Source organism: Ascaphus truei, chromosome 6, assembly GCF_040206685.1.
Source record: "Ascaphus truei isolate aAscTru1 chromosome 6, aAscTru1.hap1, whole genome shotgun sequence".
NCBI lineage: Eukaryota > Metazoa > Chordata > Amphibia > Anura > Ascaphidae > Ascaphus > Ascaphus truei.
Window position 1 is genome coordinate 59655548 of NC_134488.1, and position 21319 is coordinate 59676866.

A 21319-nucleotide genomic window follows, 5' to 3' on the forward strand; every position below is an offset into this window, starting at 1 on the left:
TAAGGGTGGAGAGCGGGGAGTAGGGGAGTGGATAGAGGGTGCATAGGGGAGCATAGAAATGGCGGGTAGGGTAGAAAAGAGGCGGGGTAGGTTACTTTCACTGTGGTCCACTGGGGAGTAGCTCCGTCCTTGCTACAGTGACATAGAGGCTCTTATTTAGGATAAGGGATCCTGCTTCATTGAAATAATAGGTGAGTAATCTTGGAGGATGAAGTTCAATTATCAGTGGAAGATCCAGTCCAAACTAATCTTGGTGGAGAAACCAGTTGAATTATTAGTGGAAATCAAGTTTAACTCCATCTTTTAGTGAATAGTTCAATCATTAGTAGAAGACCTAGTCCAAACCAGTCTTGGAGGAAAGAATTCCACCATCAATGATCATCATGATTAGCAAATCAAGCCCCAGTCCAAGGGTCTGTAGTAATTTAATAGAAAAGTTTGGGGCACTAACTTGCAATAACAGATTTTCTAGGGTTTTTGAGAACAGGTAAAGACGATGGTTGTGAGTACCAAAATACACAGATAACTACACACCACACCATTGTCTACACGTCCTATACTTTCCCACATCTTCGACTATGTTTGGTGTACATTCAGCCACGGAAAGCAAGTAGAACATATAGAAGAGAAACATGAAACAGTGCACTCTAAAATGATAACTATAAAAACAGGTTTTTTTCAACATAATTGGAGTACAAGTAGATGCAAAAAAATAAAACAAATTTCCACATATGAAGTCAATAAAGCTTTCACGACCCATTTAAATGTGTCACTAATGTTAGGATAATCTCCACCTACAGACCAACAAACTTTAGGGACGTAAAAGTATGGAGACGAGCAGGACTCATTACAGATTTAATTAAAGTTTGGTCTACAGCATCTTTAAAGCAGCAATTCGTGCTGCTCATTTTTTTCCCTACATATATATTTTTTTGTAATTAGGGGTCCCCCCGATTTATGAGATTTCATTTTGAAATTTTCTTACATTTATTTTTCTTTGGGAACAATGGGGTCACAAGTTTCTCAATAAGAACGATTCCTGCGCTCTTACCAATTAGGCTCAGATAAAATAATATTCTCATGAAAAAAAGGTATTTGGTTAAACCCTTTGGCCAAGGCATTTGTAAGCCTGCATGCCACGTCAAGGCATACCCGTTTTAAGCAGGTACCTACACTATACTGTATATACATGTAATAATTGTCCCATGGACTGGTGAAAAAAGTGTTAAAGCCCTGAAGGGGTTAAATAAAGCATGAGCTTATGTGAGTAGTGCAATTAAAATCTGGCTAAAGCCAGTATCATACTTACCTTTGCTATAAAGGTAAACAGGGTGCACAATTTCTCTGGTGTGAATATAATACAACTTACACATATACATCTCTCTGTTAGCCTTACAAATTCACCTACCATTCAATGGAGGGTGATGTCCAGACTGACACTGGGATGTAATATACCTGCACTAATTGGAAAACTGGTAGGGGGTCAGTAACTGCAATGTAAAGCAGATGAGCCAATAAACCTACCCCTATGATGTTTCAGAGATACTAAATTTACAATGCCCTATGGGAGTATGCAGCAAGGAAAAGGATTGCCTAATATTAGTGGCCAAAGGGTTTAACCAAATACCCTTTTTCATGAGAATATTATTTTATTTGAGCCTAACTGGTAGGAGCGCAGGAATCGTTCTTTTCATTTTTCTATATGTAAGGCCTAACTTTTTACCTGCAGCAAACTTCTATAGGGAGGAGCGCGGTGTTATGTACAGTTTCTCACAAGGTTCTCAGCCTCACTCTGCTGGGCGATAGAAAAGTGTGAGATCATTGTCAAATGACACTACAGTCTCAATTTTGGTGACCCCGCATGTACTGACAAAAGTAAAACATGTAATATCTCGGCAATAGGGGGGCGAGGAGGCTAGGAGTCGTTCCCGGAGCTTTGAGTGCAACAGGTCAGCTCAAATAGGACCTCCTGATTCATACAATATAAGGTAAAAATGGAAACTTGATTTTGGGTGGGTTGCTACTAAAATCAGAGTAGTAACAAAGGAGGGAGAGGGAGTAGGTGTTATGATACCTTTGATATGACCAACATGTAGTGAAATGTTACCAAAACTCTTGGAGTCCTTCATCTGATATGGCAGAAATACAGAAACAAACTAGAACAAGATGTCATGCTTTACACCTAGAGGGTGGGAGACTCAGGGGAATATGAGGAAGGTCTTCTTCATGGAATGAGTGGTGGATTCAAAGGACAGCCTTGAGGCAGCCGGAAGGGAGGGAGGGGACAGTGAAGACCAGTCAATCCTGGAATTTGGATCATCGGGAGCAAGCAGACTCGTCCCATGGAGGCACTAGTTTTGAGGCTAGGATGTCAAACCCAAGTCATGGCTTCAATCTTGGGCCCCAGGAAAGCTGTCAGCAGGTCTAAACAGACTCCCTGCAGAGGTGGTAGAAGCTAAGGGAACTCAAAAAGCTTGGGATAGTTTTAAGGTTATCCTAAATATGAAAGCAAGTCAAGGATAAAGAAGGGTCTGGGGTTTCACAGCAAATAGAATGAGCACACTAGCCCTCAGATTCTTCAAGCTCTGTTACAAGTTAACGCACCTGAATGGGTTTTAACTCCATTCTGATGTGTTAATGATGAATAACACTGTATTTCTTGTTCTTATCTGCTGTCAATTTCTATGCTTCTCCTTATTTAAATTACCAGGATCTTAGTATCATTGGCATATCTGATGTGTATTTGTAAATTAACCCTCTCACAGCATGAAGCAGATACCAATGGAGGTGTCCTAAACATTTTGAGGTCAACCCTTCGATACATTTTAAACGTGTGATTATTTGAGCAAAATACTGTACACAGTGGAACAACCAATAGCCCAAAAAAGATGGAATTAAACTACCCGCTGCTTGTGAGTCCAGTCTCCTTATAATCCCGTGGCACCATGGATTCCTGTTGCTGAAGGTTCCTGACCAGCATACGCATCTACACTATGCAGCTGAAAGAGTCATTTAGTGGTAAGGACAATGTTTTTGATGTGGGTGAACCTGGTTCGAATCCCAGTGTCAACTCTTTGTGACCTTTTCATAAATAAGTGAATCTCCCTGTACCTAAAGCACCAAAATTAGATTGTAAGCTCTTTAGGACAGTGACTCACTGTGCCTGCATAATTATGTGCACAACACTGCATACATGCGTGTCTATTACACAAAGGCAGGCGCTGGTAGCATTCACACAGCAGGGGTCCCTGCTTTGGGCATCTAATGCACCGCGGTAATATTTTAAACACAGCAAATTTTGTCCCCGTTGTGATCACGGTTTCCCGCATTAATTACTGCGTGAAGTGTTCGAATAACGGCCGCTGCATCAGTAGATTGCCAGCGATATATCCCCAAAAATAATATGGTTATTATTACTTGAATACTCAGTGAGCATCATTGATTACTATTACATTGATTAATACTTTGGTATTTAACTTGTTGGATACATTTCTTATTTTGTTGATTTGCGTGAGGCTGGCAGACTAGGCGGACCGAATGGCACATACTTACCATCAATTTTTACGTTGGTCATGTTACTTACAGTTAAACTGTTACCCAAGTGTTGGTATGTAGAGAACTATAATTAGTGTGTTCAAAATATTAAGGGTTAAATATGAATAAAATGACTCAGTTAAACCATAATATACCAAGTAATAATAATAATTGGTTTTGCGTGTTGCCATGTTCAGTGTTCTGCAACCTTGCTTACATTTAAGCAAGTACTGTGATATTCATTGACAGCTTAAGCCTTTTTTAGGTTTTACCTTCAGTCATCTTCAAGTAGGGTTAAAGAACAGTCAGTGTGTGTGTCACAGGACAATGGTTGGTATTGTGGTGCTCCAAAACCAGTAGTGGCCTTCTAGAAACCAGGTAAGGCTTTATAAGGGATTAATCCATAAATCCAATGAATGTCCGAATGTTAACACAGTGTCTATAATCTGCATGCTTAAAGAAATATAAAAGGGGTATGTGCCGAGTGGTGTCCACTTTACATCCGCATAGAATGACACATATGAATAAACCCAATCATATGATAGTTATAAGCTGCAATGTCCAGAGAAAACAGGAATAATTACAAGGCACTATGGCACTATGGCCCATTACCTGGTGCAGGAACACTGGAAGCATCCACGGCGTGCATCCATCCAAAGTAGAAATCTAGGTAATAGTGTGACAAACAGAGCACAGTTTTCTCACGATCCAGGGGGAGCATGGGGGATAAAAACACACAAAAAGGAAACAATCTAAGTGCAGATGTACAAAATAAAAGGGAATAATCCCTGGTGAATCTTGGCTCCTATGTGCAGCCTACTCACAGGAAGGTAACGGTGTTCAAGCAGAAATGACAGTGGGTGGACTGTGGGCATCAGAATTGCAGAACAGCTTCTTCATTTGGGAAATACGACCTCAGCAAGAAGAAAGAGTACGCACATAGCACAGATCAGATAATTCAAACAATTTATAAAACTCTTAAAAATGCACACTTACAGTGTTGCCAAATAAAAACAGCATGTAAGCTACAAATAGCTTTAGTGTGACCACTGGGAGATAATTGCCGCCTCTCACCGCACCGACTCCGACGGGAAATTCGGCCTGACCCCACGTGGGTACGTTGGAGACGCTGCTCCGTCGCCAGTCCCCGGATGTTGACATCACTTCCGGCTCGGCTGTTGCGGTGTATACAGGGGCTTCTTCCTCCACAGTCACGTCACGAATGGGCGGTACCACTCTACGCGTTTCGCCAATCGGTGATTCGGCTTCCTCGGGAGCGTACCTCCCCTTTCCCCATTCAATGCTTGAATGCTACAATCAATTAACTAAAATATGTAATCAGTGTTAAGTGCTAAACTTACACCTGAACTTGGGTATAGAGGAAGAAATAAAACCATAACATAGGAAACTGTATGCTTATATAATTACTACACGAATGGAATGGAAAACCATCTAGGTCTCCTCACATATGGGATATCAATTTAGGATGCAGATAAAACACTTAGAGCTGGTGATCTAATAATATACTAACAATAAACACATATCATACTAAATAGCATACATCTGATTGGGATCTCAACTAAAACAGTGACTTATACACGGCCCCAAAAAAATGACTTATACACGGACCATAAAAAATGACGAACCGATTTAAAGATAGCAGGCTACAAACTGGTTTAAACAGTAGATGTATACAGTGACCATAAAAAACGACTGGCTATGAACTGGTTTAAGGAAACATATTACCCCTCAGTATAACAGTAAGGAAAGAGGGAGAAAAAGAAAATGGTATTAATGACAATGTCATAACAGCAATGAACAAACAACCATTAGAGAAAGGGGGCAATATCCATTTCTAAATTGAGACCTCTTGGAGATAGCGTCTTCATTTTGTGAATCCAAAAGGTCTCTCTTTTCCTTAATTCTAAATTTCTGTCTCCCCCTCGCCAATGGTGTAGGACGTGTTCAATCCCAATAAAGGTCAAACCGGCAGTATCCCCTTGGTGAAATTTTGCAAAGTGATTAGACACACTATGTGTTTCCAATTTTCTTTTTATACTACTCAAATGCTCCAGGATTCTGGTGCGGATTTGGTCTTTCAGTTTTCCCCACATATTGCATCTTAAAAAATGACCCTATTTTGGGATCCAGCATCCCGGAAAAGCCTAGTGTAATCTTCAGAAAAGCACCAAACTTAAAAAATAAATTGGCACCCAGTGCTTCGGCATGAAACGCGTAGGTGCGTTCATGTAGTCCTTGTTCTTCTTGGAAGCTTGCATTAAACAGCTGATTTGACTGAGTTTGGAGTCTGCCTGGGATATATTTCTTTCGTTGCTGGCTGTGCTCTGATTGTCACACTATTACCTGTGTGTCACAGAAGACTAGGACAATTTACACCATGGATTAGTATACTAGACAGAAATGTAGAGTTGAACTAAAGTGAATTTATTGGAAAAAGTTTCTACAAACTTCAAGTACATAAAACACACACACAAACTCACCCAACTGGGGTAACTGGGGGGAAAAACCTAAAGTCCTAGGTGCAGGGACCTCTGTCCGGAAGCTTATCCCGATACTAGATCCCAACTTGCGCCGCTGTCCTCGGTAGTATGGGCAGCACTGCCTTGCTCTAAGCTGGCTAGCAGTTTAAAATCCCTCGCTCTCGCTTCACTCCAAACAGCTTTGGCCAATTCTGCACACACAGACCACAGCTACACCAGATGCTCCAGACCCCTGCACTGTCTCTCCTCAGATCTCTTCTGCTGACTCCCTCTCAGCTCTTCCTTTACAGGGGATCTGCCAGTCCCCTGTCAGCACGCAGGCTTTAAAAAGGCTATCAGGTCCAGAATGACTGTGTTGAGGCTTGGGAGAAGGCATATATGTATATATATATAACCCTGTCCCAATCAGGGAGATGCCAGCTAGTCTGGGTAGAAACAATATTCCTGGTCTCTGCACGTCCCTTGGCCCAGTTGATGAGATTACTGGGCTTGAAGTTGGGCCAGGACAATGCTGATACAATCCCCTTCCACAGACAAACAATACAGATACAGCCCCATGGTTTACAGCTTTCCTGCAGATTAACAGCAGTATCAAAAACTCACCAGGATGTTAGCAAAATAAAAAATAAATTATTGAATTACATTCTAAAAAACACTTAGGGCCTCATGCAGAGAGCAGCGCTATTTCAAATCTCGCCATTTTTTGGGGAAATTCGCGCAGAAAACTGCCGAAAATGGCGTGTTACGGAAAACGCTCCATTTTTTTTTTCTTTTTCAAAATCTCGCCGCGCGGCTGGCGAGAACCTACATCTCGCCAGTTTTAAAAATATCCTAATTCAGAGAGCCGCGAACGGCATCTAGCGGCTGTTCGCGCCAAGAAAATGGCGCGATTTGCTACTATTTGCCTCGCCAAGAAAAATTGGCAAGTACATGGAGCTCGCCGCCTATGGGAAAGGGAAAAAAAATGCGCGATTTTTTTTAAACACATTTCTGCAGCGCGCATCTCTCCAATTCTAACTCGCCACACGCATTAATGCCAAACATTGCAGAATTCGCACATTTCTGCATATGGAGAATAAAACTCTCCAAAAAAGCTACTTTTTATTAAACTCTCCAATTTTTCAATTCGCTGCTCTCTGCATGAGGCCCTTAGACTGGAACAAAACAAAACAAAAAATCTCCTCCCACGCAGATTGCGCTTTCTGAAGGTACTAACTACACTGTTGCTGTATAACCTCTGGATTGGAGCGACGCGCAGAAGCTTCACTGTTCCATTGTAATTCAATCCTGCTGCATGACTGAGCACAGCAGGCTGGCCAGTTGAACTGGAGAAGGCAGGGCCGCCAACAGCGTGGGTCCGTCATTATTATTTTTGAGTGCTGATCCAGTTTGTTTTTTGTATAGTTATATGCATGAATTATAGTAGACAAGGTGAGTGCTATTTCATCCTATTTTTTTAAATTATAATGGGATATATACATTTTGTTTCTCTTGCTATCATTTCCCTTCATTTTAGGAACCCTGTGGTTGCTGCCGATTGGCGGAGACCAAACTTACTGTAAATACTTTATTTGCTGACAAATGATGCTGCCAAATAAGAAAATACTGTAGGATCAGAAGAACCATCTGGCTTCTTTATACAGATGTTGCTGGTTTCATGATTCTCTCTGATGTGACACGTTGGGTTATTGTGATACTGCAGCACAATTCCCAGTGCAGCCGGTGGCTGGGGAACTAGCCTAAGGCCTCCTCGTGTCCAGGCTCACTGCGACGCGTCAGCCAGCAGGGGATACAGCAGAATTGTGATCCCGAGCAGCAACGCATCACGTGGTGCACAAGGGAGCCAATCAGAGGGACCCGAGGCTCTGCCTCCGCTCCACTCTGCTACTCCTCCATCTTGTATTTGGCAGCTAGGGGTGGGGGGTTGTCATGAGGTGTGTGTGTGTGTGTGTGTGTGTGTGAGTGAACAAGTGGGCATTGCACCTTTAACAAATGCAGGCTGTGTTTGTGTATACTGTGCTATGATATCTCTTGTTTTGCTGCTCAGAAGTAAGACTTTTGGAACACTTGAAAAGCTGTTAGACACGTCATATTTTTCACAATCTACAGTATGTTAAAAAATGGAGAATGTTATGGCAGATTGCACTTATAACATGTAGAAATAATACATTTAAGTGGCGTTTCTCGTACGTTACCCCGCCCCCCATCATGGCCCCGCCCACCTGGCACGTTTTGGCAACCCCACCTCCCCCGCCACAAAAAAATGCACCCTACAGACCGCAGATCGCGGTGAAGCGCCGTGCACGTGCCGCCAGGACGCAAGGCAGGCACGCCGACGCGTGCAGTGGGGCCTTAGCCTAAGATACAAATTGTACACTATAACTCTATAGTCAGCTTGAAATATACATAACTAAATAACCAGTGTCTGATCATTCATATGGAGTTGTTATTATAAATGCTGCCTTCTGTAGGAGCTAAACAATATCTGCAACAAATGAGTCTTTTGCTGACTATTGCAGCAAATGTGTCATATGTGAGTTAAATAGTATCTAGGCTTGCCAGAATCTATAACCACTAAATTGCATACCCCATCAGGGGTGGTAACATAGTATAGTACCTAAAATGCAAGTGGGGGCCTGTACCTCTACAGCCATAGATAGGGCATAGTTGTATGGTTAGAATATTAACACATATGCAGGGAAACTAGCTATAAATGATTTAACAAGCCATCGCTATCAAACTGTTGATGAACGCTTCCAGGTATGCGTCGCCTCCCACTTTGACGCCACCGCCGTGACGTCACTTAAGACCCTACGCACATTTCATGTCCTGATCCACATTTCTTCAGGGGGGGAGGGGTACGTAGTTGTTGATTAAAGTATCGTTTTAGTGGGAGTGTCAATTTCCCTGCACCAATTCTCATCATGCTCGAGGAGGTGCGCGTACGCACTGCATTGTGAATAGCTGATTTGCAGACAGCATGTGGTAAACAGTCCTAAGTAATCAGAGGCATCCAAAATCCAGGTAGACTGACAGTATCTATCGTTCAGGAACTGCATATCCCACACTATATACTAATGACATCTGATTTGTATTGCAGCCTTTCCGATAAGTCAGAATAAGAGTAGACATGTCTGTGTATACACTGACTTCACATAATAAAAATCATTGGATTAACACCCACCTATATATTTTATCTTGATATACAGTGGGGTAATGGGTGTATGGCGGAGAGGGAGAGGGAGACATACAAAATAAAATATAATACAGCCCCTTATATAAGGAATAATACCAATAGTCTCTCATTATAGTTGGTCCAGTTAAGACGGTATAAGTTGACATACTGTCAATGAGTGTTATCCTTTTATTTAAAGTAGAATGAAAGGGTATCCGGAGCAACAGCCGAGCGGCAAAAGTGGAGTGAGGCGCAACCCAATGGTCATGTAAAAAAGGCTTTATTGGTACAAAAAGAAAACAGCAGTCTCCATGTATACCTCCTACGCGTTTCACGCTGCAGGGCACTTTTATTTTTATTCGGTTTGTATTTTAAAAGGCCTAAAGCCTGCAACAGAGTGTTCACAATGCAACATCTGCTGTTTATTCTCATTTGCGTCCCTGCACTAGGCAGCACAGTGCTCTTTTTTATGCAGACTTCAAAGAGACTTATCGGAGCTTCTCTGATACTTATTGAAGTCTAGTGATGTCTGAAAGTGGGACGGGTTTAGCAGTCGTGTAACTTACTGTAGGTTCAAGCTTAATATTAAAGAATAAAGAAAGTGGTACTTCAGGTTTGTAAATGAAAAAAGTAGCTGTACTCATGATACTCCTAGTATCATCATGCATTTGGCCACTGGATATAGTATCATTCTATTTTAATGTAGAAACTATTAAGCAAAGATGCTATGAAGCATTTGCTCATGCAGGGTTACTATCATAGTCATTACAGTTGGTTCTACCACAGTATCACTTTTTCAAATGGCTTTTAACCAACCTCAGTCTTTAAGTATTCTTTATATGACAGGTACTGTGCATTTTGTAACACGTTAAAATGATGGATTACACTTAATAATAATAAACAACATTTATTAAGCATCTTCAAACGCCAAAGAGCTGTACATGTCTACTTCAGATGTATTTATGCAGCCATCTCCATGGGGGGGGGGGGGGGGGTATAAGAGTTATACAGTTCTGTGCTGCATACACTACATACAGTACATACAGGTCAAACGCATTTCTTTATATTGTATGTATAAACCAGCGATTCCCAACCATTATTACACAACGCAGCCCCCGTTTGAAAATATTTGTTCTGCGAACCCGTAATTATTAAATCTTATTACCTACTCATCAGACTATTGCTAACAAAATTGTGTGACCGATCCCAGGCAGTATAGTGTTCTGAGCTCATCGGGGAACACACGCAGAATAAGGCCCCAAAACTGCACCTCTGTGTGTGCAGACAGCATAGGTGGTACAGCGATCAATTACTGCGGGAAAAGCCATAGTCATGCCCCACAATGCCTTGCCACTGTGGATACACAGCATTATGGGTAGCGACTTTGGACACTCCTTCTGTAATTGACAGCTATACCAGAGTACTATGGAGAGAGACCTCGCTCAAACCCCTGGATGGAGTAGCGTGCTGCCAAGGGAGTGTTGTGATAGAGATGGGGGAGTGTACCTGAGACAGGTACAAAAGGTCCCTTATATTGGCGCACAGCAGACCCTTATAATATACTATGGTCAGGGGTGAATGAATATGTACAAAGCACAAGAAAAATAAAAATAAAAAATAAAAAAAGTTTATTAAATATTACAATGTTGTGTGGTGTACTTCACTTGGATAAAATTAGACTGGATAAGTCTATACTACTACTGAGTATCCCTAGTCGGTGCCAGTGTGGGATAGTGATCTCATGTCAAATGGCTCAAAATAGGAAGTTTTTGAGACAGAGTGTGAAAGATCAATGCATACAAATGTTTACTGATATTCAGCCAAATCTTGATTGTATGGTAGCTGCCTGCACTGATGTAATGTGCTGATATGGAAAGGCTAAAATCCACAGCTAAACAGCACCAAAGTGACTACTTATGTCTGGGCTGAGCATGTATTTCTCAGCCGTGCTGTCTCGTGTGGTGAGAGAATCCTACTGCGCGTGTGTCACGTGGATGTTGTCGGAAAATTCGTGAGGGCAGATGAGATTCATGCGTATGTGAGGTTAGGTAGGTAAATTATCATTGCTATACCCTGCTTTGAGTATAGGTATCTCTAGAGTTCATAAGAGATGTGTGGCTGTATGGTCAATGCTGTATATCTCCAGAACTGAAAGACAGATAGCCTAGCACTGTTGTGCTTATGGGTAAGAGACTCTCTTACTGCGCATGTGTCGCAATGTTCCGGTGCAGCTATGGTAATGCCTTGCGCTGATAGGGCACGTTAGAAGAATTTGGCATTGAAAAACGGGACAGGTTTTTCCCTATGGTAATTGTAGAGTCACCCTGTATACAATTATATATATATACTCGCTATACCCTGCTTTGAGGTCTTTGCCGACACACTACTACTTATGTATTACCTAACAGTACTGTTTAAACCTTTAGTGTTTCTCATGGCATCTTTACTTGATATCTAGATCGTGCACTCCTTGATACACCCACTTAAAGAGGTGTCCTGCACTGATACAACTTTGACAGTGCTCCCTGTGCTCACACACAAACTATATATAACATATGCGAGCTGGCAATGATTCCCTCAGTTACAAAGGGTCTCAGAGATCAATATTAGCACACAAACAGGGTGCATGGTGACACTTCGATCCATATCAGAACTTTGGCGGAGACAGGATGCACGTATACCTGTATAAGACCACATCTCTGTATGGTGATTTGACCTAATAGAACCATGATACTTACACCAGCTGGAGCTTCCATCTGATATACAGGGTGACTCTACAATTATTATAGGAAAAAACCTGTCCCGTTTCTCAATGCCAAAATTCTTCTAACGTGCACTATCAGCGCAAGGCATTAACTTAGCTGCACCGGAACATTGCGACACATGCGCAGTAAGAGAGTCTCTTACCCATAAGCACAACAGTGCTAGGCTATCTGTCTTTCAGTTCTGGAGATATACAGCATTGACCATACAGCCACACATCTCTTATGAACTCTAGAGATACCTATACTCAAAGCAGGGTATAGCAATTATAATTCACCTACCTAGCCTCACATACGCATGAATCTCATCTGCCCTCACGAATTTTCCGACAACATCCACGTGACACACGCGCAGTAGGATTCTCTCACCACACGAGACAGCACGGCTGAGAAATACATGCTCAGCCCAGACATAGGTAGTCACTTTGGTGCTGTTTAGCTGTGGATTTTAGCCTTTGCATATCAGCACATTACATCAGTGCAGGCAGCTACCATACAATCAAGATTTGGCTGAATATCAGTAAACATTTGTATGCATTGATCTTTCACACTCTGTCTCAAAAACTTCCTATTTTGAGCCATTTGACATGAGATCACTATCCCACACTGGCACCGACTAGGGATACTCAGTAGTAGTATAGACTTATCCAGTCTAATTTTATCCAAGTGAAGTACACCACACAACATTGTAATATTTAATAAACTTTTTTTATTTTTTATTTTTCTTGTGCTTTGTACATATTCATTCACCCCTGACCATAGTATATTATAAGGGTCTGCTGTGCGCCAATATAAGGGACCTTTTGTACCTGTGACAGCTATACCACCCACACTAAAGTGCCATCCCCACACGGGCTCAGGAACCCACTATACTGCCTGGGAACCGCCGTTACATATTTTATTTTGGCAAACCCCTTGGAGACACCTCACAAACCCCTAGGTGTGCTCAAACTTCCTGTTGGGAATCACTGGTCTAAATGATTGATTAGCAATAGCAATATCAAATGCTGCAGTATTTGAATAAAAATGTAAAAAGGGGGCTGTGAATCATGCTCAGTGTATCAAGTTATTTTGCTTGTTTTCAACATGCAGATTGGAAAGTGTTCATGTACACAATAGAGTTAAGCGTGAATTTTCCCAAAGCCCATATAGCAACGCTAGGTACAAATGTAGTCTGTGTTATTGGCCATAGTTATAGCATATTTGCAGTATTACTGAAGGGATTCATTGTTAACATACTGTAGTATATTGTTCCCACTGTATCCAATGGCACAGACTACACTTATTCCACCTATTAGACTATGTATATTGTATCAAATTGATAAATCAGCTTCAAATTGATTAAAGTATATAGTACAGAGTTACAGATGTGTGTACTGTATGTTTGTATGTCACAATGTATATAAGAATATTAGTTTTGTTCAGTGTGTTTCTCTTTCGGTATATGAGGTACAATTAGACATACACGAATTTAGCAAGCTCAAAACCTCTGGATTCTGAGCTTGCTACGTTTGTACAGTATATGTCTAATTATAAATACAATAGTTTGGGAGGTCTGTGGTCCCCTCCTCCTTAGTGTAAGCTCACCCATCCCACTTCTATTTAAGCAACCGGTCCAGGAATGTAGTATTCTATTGACAGATTTCTTCCCCCAGGAGAAAGATGGTGACAACCTTTGCTATACAGTAGCAATAAAAACGGGAAGTATATAATTTTCCTTGCAATGAATATTTGTTTTAGATTTTTTTCGATATATTATATATTAACCAGTTTTAACTGCAGTGTAGCTCACTCATGGCACATACATGTTCTGCATCCCATGCTATTAGCTATATTATTGTTTTGTTTTCTCTATGCATGGGAAGAAATACAAAGGCACAATATAGAATTGGCAGTGTAGGACCTGCTGAGGGCAGGGTTGCCACCTTCTATTGAAGGCTAATCCTGACTTTTTGCAATGACATTTTTTAAATTTATTTATTTTATGTGTGGCAGTCCTGGCTGAGGGACCTCAATGTGGTCGCAGGCTTGAATTGTTTTGGCCAAAGGATTGTACTAAATGACCCCTACTTATAAAAAGAAAAAAAATATAGAAATGAACTAAATACAATGTGACATATTGGAGGTGTATTGGGGCTTCTTTATTTACTTCACTATCTAAGGTACATATATGGCCCTGCACACATTGTCAGCAGATACTGTATAAGTGACAGTAAAATATGCGCTTACAAAATATTACCCCTGTCTGTCTTCTTGGACATGCTGCATGGTCCTAATAAAGTCAGCTTGATTCATAGCCCCCAACATGTGATGTATAATTTCTCTTATCCATGTACAAACATTCACTTGTTCTGAGCTGCTTTGCGGTGGTGCATTTTATACAGTGTTATGCTGCCAATGACAAGACCGGCCACAATGATAGCAGCAATGATGAGTCCAATGATGAGTTCTGTCATGGTCCCTTTCAGCTGCTTCACCTCTGGATTGGCTGAGAAAACAGCATCAGTTATATAGAGTATTCAGAACATAATATGATGTCTTCATGGCAGTTAAACAAGAGCCAGACAGCAAAGATTGTTGGGAAGACACAGTGCATATAATAAAAGCAAGTGCAAGAGACTGACAAAATAAAACACTACAAAAAATGAATGTATTGGTATAAAATTATTGTATACCAAGATTTTTTGAAGTGAAACTTCTTAGCTGACAGTAGCTCATTGGAAAATCTCATAGGGTAAAATGGGTTGAGTTGTGACTTCCTATGAAACAGAAGTAGTATACTGCGCATGTGCAGGCTGGGGCAGCAGAAGGGGGCACAAGTTCTCTGCACAGACCTCAGACTCTCGCTCTCCTCTGCGATCCTGAGAAGGGAGGGAGCAGGGCTGCTGCTGCTGCTGCTGCTGCTAGGGGGGCGGGCAGTTTCCGCCATCCTGATTTGGTTGCATTCAGCTGCACTTATAGTGCCGGCGATGCAACGTCGCCCGAAAACAAATGTATTGCCACTGTCGTGTGCATGCTTATAGTATAGATATATATATAGAAACCCTGTCTTCCCATAAGAGAAGGCACAAAAGCAGCAACACTCCGATATAGCAAAAAGACATGTATTAGCAGTGACAAAACAGCACACTATATGGGTTTACAGTCACTGCTAATACATGTCTTTTTGCTATATCTGAGTGTTGCTGCTTTTGTGCGTTCTCTTATGGGAAGACAGGGTTTCTATATTGATTTCTATGGAGCATGCACCTTGACTTTACATTTGTTGCTTGGAGTGCTGGCTGCTGCTTTTTGTTACAGATATATATATATATCATTTTGCATGAATGAAAGACTTTAGAGAGGGACAAAATGCAAAGAAGTTTCACTTCGTACGCGTGTGCTCTGCGCACACCCCTTTTTTGTGTACGGTTAAGTTACATGAAGAGACCTGGGAGGGTTTGAAGGCTGTTTATGCTATACCTTCATCATTGATTCACTTGGATGTCAGTTCATTAAAGATGTAATCTATGTGGGTACATTTTTTATCTTCTTTTTTTTTTTAACAAAGAATTGAAGCAGGGCGTCTCCAGATCTGAACACCTTTCATTTCAGCTCAGTGGACCCCCTGTTTCCGAGATACTTACCCCTGTTGGGGGTGAGGTAGCTGCTCCGATTAGCCAGCAGCGATCACGTAACGGCCGCTTTTCAAAGTTCCTGTGCCCTGCGGGCTAATAGGAAGCTGTGATGTAATCCGGCACGCCATCCTAGTGGCCAATGCGACTCGGGAGCTTTAAAAAGCAGTGGGATATGGGCACCCCCTTTGGAGGTCTGTATCTGGAAGCAGGGGGTCCCTGGAGCTGAATGTAATGGTGTTCAGGTCTGGAGACCCCCTGCTTCAATCCTTGATTTAAAAAAACAAATACACTTCTGAAAGACCAATACCTCAACCAGAACTTCAAACTACACAAGATTAAACCAACTTCAGAAAGCAAGCTGTGCCTTCAAATCAATATAGAATGATCTCATTAGAAAATAAGACTACTTGTTCTGGCTTTGTCAGTGAAACTACACATTCAACTCATTGCACTGAAAAACGTCCACTCACATTCATTTAGCAGTAGGATAAACCTGATACATTTTTACTCTGCAGCATACTATACTAATGGTGAAACATACACACACACTTGACAGTTTTTAAAGATGTAGCACAACTGATTTTTGCTGCAGCCACAGCTTGCTGGGGCAAAAGGCCCATGGAGAAAACTGTGCAAGCCACAGGGAACGTAGCTTTTGAAGATCATGAGACAATTTTCTGTCATAAGACAAGTTCCGGTGCCGGAAGACTCCTTACAGCTCATTCAAGTCCATAGGAGTTTGTGGCTGATTGTGCAACATATACTGTGAGTTATACAGAATAATAGGCGAAAGCTGTAAAATTCCGGGCATTATTGAAAATCCCTGCTCTCTGATTAGTTCAAATTCCGGGCATTATTCATTCAGTAATGCCCAGAATTTTTGGCAATTTGCTAAGTCAGCATTCAGAAATCCAGGGAGAATTTAAAATGAAAGACTGTCAAATTTAAAACTGTTACCAGTCCGCTCCTCTCCTCACAATCAGCACAGCAGCATATACAGGCTCTCTCACAGCTGCACCTCCGCTCCTCTCCTCATACACAGCTCGGCAGCATACTGTATGCAGTCTGTGCCTCTTAGGCCTGAGACATAGTGGAATCAGCGACCCTGAGGCAGGCTGAGCCGCGCTAAACAGATGCACAAAGCCCCTGCATCTGTAATCAGCGTGGCTATAGTTTCTCCCTCCGCATGCGTGCTGATGCGTGCGGAGGCTGAGAAAATCAGAAAAAACAGGCAAGTTTGAAATTTTGCCGCTTGGGGGAGCAGAGGAGCGGTCACGTGACTGCTCCCATCCAATGGGGCTGCAGCCGGCATTTTACCTACTGTGTCGGTGAGATAGCAGAGCCACCAGCACAGCACAGAGCCAGCACAGAGGTGTGTGTGTGTGTGTGTGTGTGTGTGTGTGTGTGTGTGTGTGTGTGTGTGTGTGTGTGTGTGTGTGTGTGTGTGTGTGTGTGTGTGTGTGTGTGTGTGTGTGTGTGTGTGTGTGTGTATTTATCAAAGTTGCACAATGTTAATAAATAATTTATTCTCACAACATGTCTTTTTTTTTAATTTTTAAAATATTATATAATATACACACATATACACACACACACAGGTTCCCCAGTGACACAGAAACACACAGACCACTTCAAAGTGACACACACAGTTACCCAATGACACACACACTGACAGCTACCAAGTGACAAACACACACAGTGATACCCGCCTCCCAAGCGCGCTTGCTGTCTCCTCTGCCAGGACAGCAAAAAGCTCCTGGTAGAGCGAGCAGCAGCAAGCAACAGCACCAAATTCTTTACTATGTCCCAGGCCTTAGCTGCTAGTGCTGTCAGAAGCTGGCAGGTCCCAACCAGTAACTTTGTTGCTTGCAACAAAGTAATATTTCTTCCACCACTTGCTTACTAATTATTATTTACTTTTTATGCAGTTGGTAGTTGGTAGACCGTCCCCCACGTCTCTCCCCCATCTCTCCTCCACTCACCTATCCCCCTCCTCTTTTCTCCCCCTCCACTCCTCCCATCCCCCCACTTCTCCCCCCTCACCTCCTACTCCCCTGTCACCTCTCTCTCTCTTCCCATCTCACCTCTCTTCTCCCCCTCACCTCTCTTCTCCCCCCTCACTTCTCTTCTCCCCCCTCACTTCTCTCTTCTCCCCCTCACCCCCCCTCACCTCTCTCCATGCCCCTCCCCTCTCTCTCCCCCCTCACCTCTCTCTTTTCCCCCATCACCACTCTTCCCCCCCCCCCTCACCTCTCTCTCTCTTTCCCTTTCACCTCGCTCTCTTTCCCCTTCACCTCTCTCTCTCTTGTCCCCCTCACCTTTCTCTTTCTTCCCCCTCACCTCTCTCTCCCCTTCACACCTCTCCATGCCCCCTCCCCTCTCCCCTCCCCTCTCTCTCCCTTCTCACCTCTCTCCCTCTCTCTTCTCCCCCTCACCTCTCTCTCTTCTCCCCTCACCTCACCTCTTCCCCTCACCTCTCTCCCCGCCCCTATCACCCACTCACCTCTCCACCCCTTCACTTCTCTCTCCCCCTCACCTCTCTCTCTCCTCCTCACCTCTCTCTGTTCCCCCCTCACCTCTCTCTGTTCCCCCCTCACCTCTCTCTGTTCCCCCCTCACCTCTCTACCCCCCTCACCTCCCTCACCTCTCTCACCTCTCTCTCTCCCCCCTTCCTCTCTCCCTCACCTTATTCACCTCCCGCCTCACCCTCTTCTCCCCTCCCCTCTCTCCCCCACCTCATCTCTTCTCCCCCCCTCACCTCTCTCCATGCCCCTCACCTTTCTCCCCCCTCACCACCATTCTTCCCCATTCACCTCTCTCTCTTCCCCCTTCATCTCTCTCTTCCCCCCAGACCTCGCTCTCTCTCGTCCCCCTCACCTCTCTATCTTCCCCCTCACCTCTCTCCCCCCTCTCCTCTCACCATGCCCCTCCTCTCCCCTCTCCCCCCTCACCTCTCTCTCTTCTCCCCCACCTCTCTTCCCCTTCACCAATCTCTTCCCACCCCTCTCATCTCTCTCTTCTCCCCCCTCCCCATTCCCCCTCACTTCTCTCCCCTTCACACCTCTCCATGCCCCCTCCCCTCTCCCCTCCCCTCTCTCTCCCTTCTCACCTCTCTCCCTCTCTCTTCTCCCCCTCACCTCTCTCTCTTCTCCCCTCACCTCACCTCTTCCCCTCACCTCTCTCCCCGCCCCTATCACCCACTCACCTCTCCACCCCTTCACTTCTCTCTCCCCCTCACCTCTCTCTCTCTCCTCCTCACCTCTCTCTGTTCCCCCCTCACCTCTCTCTGTTCCCCCCTCACCTCTCTCTGTTCCCCCCTCACCTCTCTACCCCCCTCACCTCCCTCACCTCTCTCACCTCTCTCTCTCCCCCCTTCCTCTCTCCCTCACCTTATTCACCTCCCGCCTCACCCTCTTCTCCCCTCCCCTCTCTCCCCCACCTCATCTCTTCTCCCCCCCTCACCTCTCTCCATGCCCCTCACCTTTCTCCCCCCTCACCACCATTCTTCCCCATTCACCTCTCTCTCTTCCCCCTTCATCTCTCTCTTCCCCCCAGACCTCGCTCTCTCTCGTCCCCCTCACCTCTCTATCTTCCCCCTCACCTCTCTCCCCCCTCTCCTCTCACCATGCCCCTCCTCTCCCCTCTCCCCCCTCACCTCTCTCTCTTCTCCCCCACCTCTCTTCCCCTTCACCAATCTCTTCCCACCCCTCTCATCTCTCTCTTCTCCCCCCTCCCCATTCCCCCTCACTTCTCTCCCCCATCACCTCTCTACCCCCCTCACCTCCCTCACACCTCTCTCCCCCCTTCCTCTCTCCCTCACCTTATTCACCTCCCGCCTCACCCTCTTCTCCCCTCCCCTCTCTCCCCCACCTCATCTCTTCTCCCCCCCTCAACTCTCTCCCCCCCTCACCTCTCTCCATGCCCCTCACCTTTCTCCCCCCTCACCACCATTCTTCCCCATTCACCTCTCTCTCTTCCCCCTTCATCTCTCTCTTCCCCCCAGACCTCGCTCTCTCTCTCGTCCCCCTCACCTCTCTCTCTTCTCCCCCACCTCTCTTCCCCTTCACCAATCTCTTCCCACCCCTCTCATCTCTCTCTTCTCCCCCCTCCCCATTCCCCCTCACTTCTCTCCCCCATCACCTCTTTCCACCCCTCACCTCTCTCCCCCTCACCCTCTTCTCCCCTCACCCTCTTCTCCCCTCAACCTCTCTGTTCCCCACTCACCTCTCTCTCCTCACCCCTAACCTCTCTCTCTCCCCCCTCACCTCTCTCCCCTCCCTCACCCCCCAACTCTCTCTCTCTCTCTTTTCCCCCTCACCTCTCTCTCCCCCCTCACCTCCCTCTCTCTTCCCCCTCACCTTTCTCTCCCCCTAACCTCCCTCTCTTCCCACCCACCTCTCTCCCCCCCTCACCACTCTTCCCCCTCCCCCTCTTTTCCCCTCCCCTCATCACCTCTCTCTCTTCCCCCCTCTCCTCTCTCTGTTCACCCCTCTCCTCTAGAGAGAGCTCCCTAGAGAGCTATTCCGTACCCCCTCACCTCTTTTCCCCCTTCACCTCTCTCTATTTATGAAAAAAGCCTACATTTAGCCTATAATAGTAATAATCCCTCAGAACAGGGCATTAATGGCCAATAATGCCCTGGCTGGGTTAAAGTCAACTCTTCCAGCCAGGGCATTATTGACCAGTAATGTCCTGTTCTTCAGGGATTATTACTTAAGTAACATTGTTCCCCAGATAACATATTGAGCTATAACGCAGAATATTACAAGGAGTCAATGGCAGTTTGGTGCAGAACATCCCAACGTATCCCAACGTATCCCAACTAGAGGGAACAATGAGGCCAGTTACACCTGTATTTAAAAGTACAGTATAAGCAGAACTCTGACTCCACGTGGAAATTTACGGCACTTACAGTGAGTTTTTTTTTACTAGTGAGCACACCACTTGTGGCATGTGCTGTGTTTTGTGGCTCTGATATTTGAAATATACTTGTTTTAAAATCAGTGTGTATATATATATATATATAATATATATATATATATATATCTTCAAACAAAAATGCTTACCATTTCCTGAAGAGCTGGGGAGTTCACTAGCTGCTGTTTCTGCAAATAAAGAACACATATTTCATATTATTGTATCTACATCTCAAAATATAATACAGAAAGAACCATCAAGAATTAATTGACACTGCATTAATGTTGCTCAAAAAAAAAACATTAATTCCCACTAGATTGTAAGCTCTCAAGAGCAGGGCCCTCATTACCTTGTATACCTGTTTTCGCACGTTTGTTCTGATTTTGTCGTTCCGTTTATGTCAGTTATGTAATTCTGTTTCCCAATTGCACCATGCTGCAGGACATACTGGCGCTTTATAAATAAACAATGATAATAGGTAGGTGTCTGCAATGCACCATGCACCGCATTAGGGACATGTTTGACCTTAAAAGCAGGCAACACCCCCAACATTTTTTAAGTACTGTTCATGTTTAAAAAAAATAAATGTTTATTTTTGATCCCTGAAACGGTTTTATTTTTTTTAAAACATACTAAAGTTATAGTATGTACATTAAAAAAAATAGAACCGGGTGATGTCATGTTGTTTTCTGTGGTGATGTCATTTATTGTACAGGAAGTTCAAGATGTCAGACATCAGTGTCATTTTACAAAACGTTCATCAGTTTGATAACTAACTAAGTTATTTAGCAACATACAGGGATACACCACTGC